This window comes from Gobius niger, assembly GCF_951799975.1.
Source record: "Gobius niger genome assembly, chromosome: 16".
NCBI classification, from domain to species: Eukaryota; Metazoa; Chordata; class Actinopteri; order Gobiiformes; family Gobiidae; genus Gobius; species Gobius niger.
Genome location: NC_136867.1, coordinates 7,795,352 through 7,802,467, shown reverse-complemented (window position 1 = coordinate 7,802,467; position 7,116 = coordinate 7,795,352).

Below are 7,116 nucleotides of genomic sequence, written 5' to 3'. Positions count from 1 at the left end.
GGTTTGAGGAATGCTGTTTACTTTGGTTGTTTTCTTTCCTTCAACTGGTAAAGTGCTCTGATCTTGATTTCTTGGATTTTGCGTCCTCTGCACTCTGGCCGGTTTGTGCACAGCGCCACTGATTTGTTAGCATGCTGTTAGCTAGAAATGGTGATTTTCGTGGCAGAGAAGGGAGACGAATGGACATGTGAGGAGGCTGGAGGTTGTGCTGCTGCGGTGGTCGCCAGGTGGATGGGCCTCTTCATTTTGAGATGAGGCAGGAAGAACAGTTTGAATCTGCTGGGAGTAAAGTGAAACTGCAAAATCACTGTCACATATTGAATCTCTGCTCTTACTTCCATTATGGGCTTGTTGTGAAAGCAAAACCTTAGTATAAAAGTGTGAAATAAAGCGGATTAATAGTTGTTTTTTCCCACTTTATAATTGTATAGTACAGGGATAGACAGCCACTTCCTCTCGAGCCACATGCGTCCTTTTAAAGCTAATGGTGCGGCTCTTTTGTGCTTTGATGGAGAAAAGTAAAGTCATAAAGTGTTTTTGAAAGATGAGTTGATAAAAATATTGAGCCAGAATGAAGGCAGACATATCATTTGTTAGAATTTTCCTGGGAAGGCCCCCCCAGATCCCCAGATATTATCTTCAAATACAGTTTAAGTAGTACTACTATATATTAGGGTGGTTCACATAATGGTATATGCAACATTTTTCATTTTGCCTCATTCCTATTGGCATTTTGTACCAAAAAAATAAGCCAATAAGACGCCTGTAAAGGATGGAAATCTATTTTACAATATTGATCGGCCGACCTAACAATGTGTAACGTATACTTCATGTGTGAGAACATTACAACAGTTCAAACACTATATTTGATGTGTGATGACTTTGGTTTTCATTTCATACAGTTGAGAGCATTTAATAAGGGCAATGCCTCTCTCTGTGCCGTCGTTGATGACCTTCAAGTAATTAACATTTTGATCCAGATTCCGTGAGAATGGACCTCACATCATCAGGAATCTACTGACATTAATTTGGCCTTGAGTAAGAACTTCAATGAAGTGAGCTGAGCGGCGAGTGACGAGGCGGGAGATGATTGTTGTACTTCTCTGGCAGAAGGAAGACTTGGCATCAAGTCTTTAGAGCTTCTTTGCAGGGCCATGTTTTTGTGGGGTCTGGCAGATGGACGCTCAGGTCACTCGGTGATAAGCGTTCATTCTTCTGCAAGTCGTGCATTTATCAAGTGACATTTTTTGGTAACACTTTACATTACGGTCCGGTAAGTCCTTGGTACTTACAGTGGTAATTACAATGGTACTTACAATGGTACTTACAGTGGTAATTACAGTGGTACTTACAATGGTACTTACAGTGGTAATTACAGTGGTACTTACAATGGTACTTACAGTGGTAATTACAGTGGTACTTATGGTGGTAATTACAGTGGTAATTACAGTGGTACTTATGGTGGTAATTACAGTGGTAATTACAGTGGTACTTATGGTGGTAATTACAGTGGTACTTACAGTGGTACTTATTGTGGTTCTTACAGTGGTACTTACAATGGTACTTATGGTGGTAATTACAGTGGTAATTCTAGGTACTTATTGTGGTACTTAAAGGATACTATAGTGAGAATTACAAGGTATGTACTTCTAGAAACAGGGTTAACTCTTAGTAATGAAGGTTGTACTTCTTGTTTTCCCTAATGCTGTTTTATGTTGTTTTATGTTGTTTTCACACAATCCTAGAAATTACGTCTGTATGTAGAAGTACCACATTTACTACCTATGAATTGCTGCTGTAGTATTCTTGAATTACCAATAAGTAGATAGATGTATCACTGAAACTACTAGAAACAATCATTTAAAGTACCAAAGTACATAGAAGTATGACCTTCATTACTAAGAGTTACCACTGTATCTCTTAGTAATGAGAGATACAGTGGTAACTCTATGTCTCCCTAACCCTAATGACTAGTAATTATGACTTTTAGTACCACAATAATAACCTAGTAATTATCCTGTTATTACCACTGTAAGTACCACGGACTTACCGGCCCGTAATCTAAAGTCCTTCATATCGATATAGCCATTATCTTGACAGGCCTGACGTTGACAACATTGTAAAATGTGTGCTAAATATGCAACAATTGACTTTTTTTTAAACAGATGCCTATAATACCAACGGGGACAAGGCAAGAAGTGATCTGGCAAGTTAATTTTATGAACCACCCTCGTATTTATTTAATATCATTCTATCATGACTTCATTCGGTTTGAAACAGGCCTTTGTGGCTCTTTTGATGTTGAAAGTAGCAGACGCCTGGGGTACTATGAGCCAGGAGCCAGTATCCAACTGTGTTTCTGGTTCTGGAGATAATATACTTGATAGCTTCATAGAAAATTAAATTATTTAATCTGTCAATAAATAGGTTTAGGGGCAAACTAAATAAAGCATCCACAAATACAGTACGCTAAATAAAACAAACGCCACCTCTGTGCAACGCCCTTGCTGGATGGTGTGTTAATGTCGGTCTAGATTCTCCTGATCTTGCAGGATCTTGGTCATGAAGTCTACTCTGATTTATTTTGCACTGAATGAACTGCCAATATCTGGTAGAGATACGAAGCGTGTCCTCCTAAACAACACAAAGTCGTTTTCATTAGAAATCTGTCGGGTCAGCTCGGTACGCTCATTTCTGGTGCGATGTGGAAGGACAACACGATTCAGAAGGTTACAATCAGACGGCTAATTTAGAATCACACACATGCAAGTCGCTGCCGGCTCTAAAGCAAATGGAGGGAATTGTTCCAGGAGCCAAATAACAAAGTCCTACTTTATCTGAACAGTCTGTGCTGCCGCAAATGTGCATAGTTCTTCAGAAGGCCAAACGTTACAACATTCAGCACCCATAAAAGAAACCATCCATAGACGGGTAGAACACACGAATAGCACCACACTTTGGTTGGATTTGAACCAAGGACCATCTGGCCGTGACACGCACTACACAATCAATCCACAAGAGGCAATAACTACATGCGGTATGCAAAACATCAGACTTATTGATGGACGGGGGCCAGTTAAGCTATTGTATGTCAACAACAATATGGATTTCCTTTGGGTTTTCATACTCCCTACATGCAGAAGGTAAATAGCCAAGAGTGAATCATGTGATGTCAAGATGCAGTCAATACACAATGCTGCATGTTGCTATTGTGACTGTCTATTGTGTTGTACTCATGAGAAATGCAGCCCTTTTAAATTCTAAACAATAGTCCCAGTCAGCTTTTTGGGTTCAAGCAATGCCTGTGCTTGCTTTATATTTGATATGTTAAACAGGGATGTCAAAACTGAGGTGGGTGTTTCCTTTCTTGGTGGTTACACATCAATCACATACATTTCTTCTGCCTCTGCATAAGAATGTCTTTAATACTCTAGTCTAGTCGACCCGCAAATTATCTGCATGGGCTGTTGCAAAAATGAACATTTCATGTCTTAAAGTGGACATGCATAATAGACACTTTGGAGCTTTGAACCATATCCTCACATCAGACGCCTTTCCACATAACATTCTTGTGTCTTCATCGGGTGCTCAAGGGTTCGTGGGGGTTCGACCAACCAGTCCACATGTGTTTTGTGGATCTGGAGAAAGCGTTCGACCGTGTCCCTCGTGGTGACCTGTGGGGGGTGCTCCGGGAGTATGGGGTCTGGGGCCCTCTGCTAAGGGCTGTCCGTTCCCTGTATGACTGCAGCAGGAGCTTGGTTCGCATAAGTCAGACCTGTTCCTGGTGCGTGTTGGTCTCCGCCAGGGCTGCCCTTTGTCACCGGTTCTGTTCATTACTTTTATGGACAGAATTTCTAGGCGCAGCCAGGGGCCGGAGGGTGTCCGGTTTGGGAGCCTCAGGATCTCATCTCTGCTGTTTGCAGACGATGTTGTTCTGTTGGCTTCAACAAATCAGGACCTTCAGCTGCTCTGGGGCGGTTTGCAGCCGAGTGTGTAGCGGCCGGGATGAGGATCAGCACCTCCAAATCTGAGGCCATGGTTCTCCACCGGAAAAAGGTGGTTTCCCCTCTTCAGGTCGGTGGGGAGTCCTTACCTCAAGTGGAGGAGTTCAAGTATCTCGGGGTCTTGTTTACGAGTGAGGGACGGATGGAGCGTGAGATCGATAGACGGATCGGTGCGGCGTCAGCAGTGATGCGGTCGCTGTATCGGTCTGTCGTGGTGAAGAGGGAGCTGAGTCGGGAGGCAAGCTCTCGATTTACCGATTGATCTACGTTCCCACTCTCACCTATGGTCATGAGATTTGGGTAATGACCGAAAGGACAAGATCGCGAATACAAGCGGCCGAAATGAGTTTCCTTCGCAGGGTGGCTGGGCGCACCCTTCGAGATCGGGTCAGGAGCTCAGTTACCCGGGAGGAGCTCGGAGTAGAGTCGCTGCTCCTTCACGTCGAAAGGAGCCAGCTGAGGTGGCTCGGGCATCTGTTCCGGATGCCTCCTGGTCGCCTCCCGCGGGAGGTGTTCCAGGCATGTCCTAGTGGGACAAGGCCTCGTGGAAGACCCAGGGCACGCTGGTGGGACTATGTCTCCGAGCTGGCCTGGTGTCACCTCGGGGTCCCCCCAGAACAGCTGGAGGAGGTGTGTGTGGAGCGGGAAGTCTGGGCATCTATGCTGAGACTGCTGCCCCCGCGACCCGGCCCCGGATAAAGCGGAAGAAAATGGATGGATGGATGGATTCTTGTGTCTGACAAGCCTCAGTCTACGTGCTCGCCTTGTCACGTATCAGTACTATGAAGGGAAGCAACATGCTAATGTTATGTTAACAGCAGCTAAAGTTGCGCTAACAGCGGCTAAATGTGATCATTGGCAAAATCCCCTTTTAGAACAGGGGTTGGATGAAATATTAAATCCGTATGACCTGTGTGTCCATAGGAAGGCCTGTCCTCTCTCTCGTTGGCCAATCAGAGGCCAGCAGTCTGTTCATGTTAGTCTCGGTTCAGTGCGCTTTGACCATAGCCAGAGGTTGGTGCCAAAACTTGTACCGGGTCAGACCAGTTTGGCACTGACCTTGTCAGTCGAAAAGCTCGCCCAACCGGGTTGACCAGGCACTGGGCTGCGGAGAGTCTGCCTGTGGAAAAGACCCAATTGTTCCCTCATCAAAGACTTACCTGGACCACATTCACACCGTTTTCAGTAATCCTCAGGCTAAGATGTTAAATTTAGCTGTTTCTTCCTGGATACAATTGCGTCATTGTTAAAACCCAAAACTGTCCTCCACGTTTTAAAAGCCCATAATCCAACATAATATTGGTAATTTACTCCAGAAGCAAGTTGCATGTGTAAAAGCATTTAGGCCTTTTTTTTCACCTCACGCAGCATTCTCTCATTTGCAAATCTGACTGGCAGCCCTACTTCTGTAATACATGCCATTCCAAATGGTACAAATATCACAAAAAGAAAACACCTGTCTTGATCAATGACCCCCCCAAAGTGCTTGTAAAACGGCGTGCTGAATCGGTCAACCATACCGTAAAGTGAAACTGAAAGGTAGCTTATTAGTTAGTTATTCTCACAGCTGCCAGCAGGAGGAGCCCCAGTCACAGTCTTCACCAGCTCTAGAGCCCTTATTTCATTCTTTAATAGTTTCAAATCATAAAATATCAAAGCTGAGGCATCCAAAATGATGTTTTAAGACTAACATTAAGCCTTGTATGATTCTAAACTATATTGTTTTCATGATCTCAGTATGTAAAATTATCATCATGGCAGTTTTGAGGATTTTATTTATTAGCTATACATATTCCCCCATTTTCCCATAGCAACCCCTTCACCAAGCATCGAAAGGCACAAAAAAACATCCACCGGAGATACCGCAGCGCTGACGTTCAACAGTAAACTACATCAGCAAACTCTGTGTTTCGATGGCGCACTGGGGAGCGAGGGGAGGAGGCGGATGGAAGAGCAAAGCCAGGAGAAACTTTGAATGGGCTGATTTAGATCAACGTAGCTTTTCAAGCCGTCAAAAAGTTAGACGGTGATCAAGATGTGTCTGATCCCCAAACACCTGAAAAAGCACAGTAATGCCAAGTTTTACGGTGAAATCTTAACAACCCTTTTTTTCTGCGATCTTTCTTCGACTCAAGTATGCGGTGCCAAAATGAACAATGCTTCCTTGTCTGCACACCCACTCGGCTCTAGTGTTGAATCGGAGCGGGCCGTGTGTAAATCCTTCCTCAGAGGTACAGGCCAGGCTACGTACATGTGTGAACGCTCTGAGTGCAGCTCTTATCTCCGGCCTGTGGGGACTTGGACTACAATTGGCATCGATTTTCTCAGAGGAAGTCAGCTGCTGTGGATGGAGGCCTTCCAATGGATCTATTAACAATCTGATTTCTTCCCTACTTCAAATATCATCCAATATGTGCAGGTTTTATCTGGCAGTCTGCTCTTGTCTTGCTCGGATGTGATATGATTCCCTTTTGGTCCTCCGCGCACCTGTCCTGCGATGGGATGGAGATTGGGTTGTGTCCACAGCAGCAGCCAAACAGGCCCTAATGCGCACCATTATGTTGGAATAAGCCAGGCGGGTCTCCCAAGATGTCCACCATTTTAGCCTTGCACAATTGTAAAGGCATACTAAGGTGCGAAATGTGTTGAGTTAAAGGCCTTGTTGCCGATTTTTTCAAATGATAGAATAGAATTTGTTTTGTCCTCGAGTATATGTTGTGTAATTCTAGAACTCGGACAAACGGGACAAATCCTGCCCACAAGATGATTTTTATTGGCCCCCGACTATCACTAATTACACTATCAGATGAATTGCATTAAATATGTTGGAGCTACATTTCCCAGGGCAGCGGTAGCATCAGTGACCCCACCACCTAGGGTGACCAGATGTCCCAGTTTACCCGGGAAAGTCCCAGTCCCTTTGTCCCATGTCCCAGTAGATTTCTTCAAAGCCACTGATGTGTCCCAGTTTCACACAAGCTCTGTCCCAGGTGTCCTGTTTGTTCACCACTACTGCGCCTAAAGCCTCTTTAAAAGGTAATGATGGATAAAAGACCTCAATCCTGATACCGGGTACATTTAATTGGCATTAGACTTTCATAAAGATGAAGTT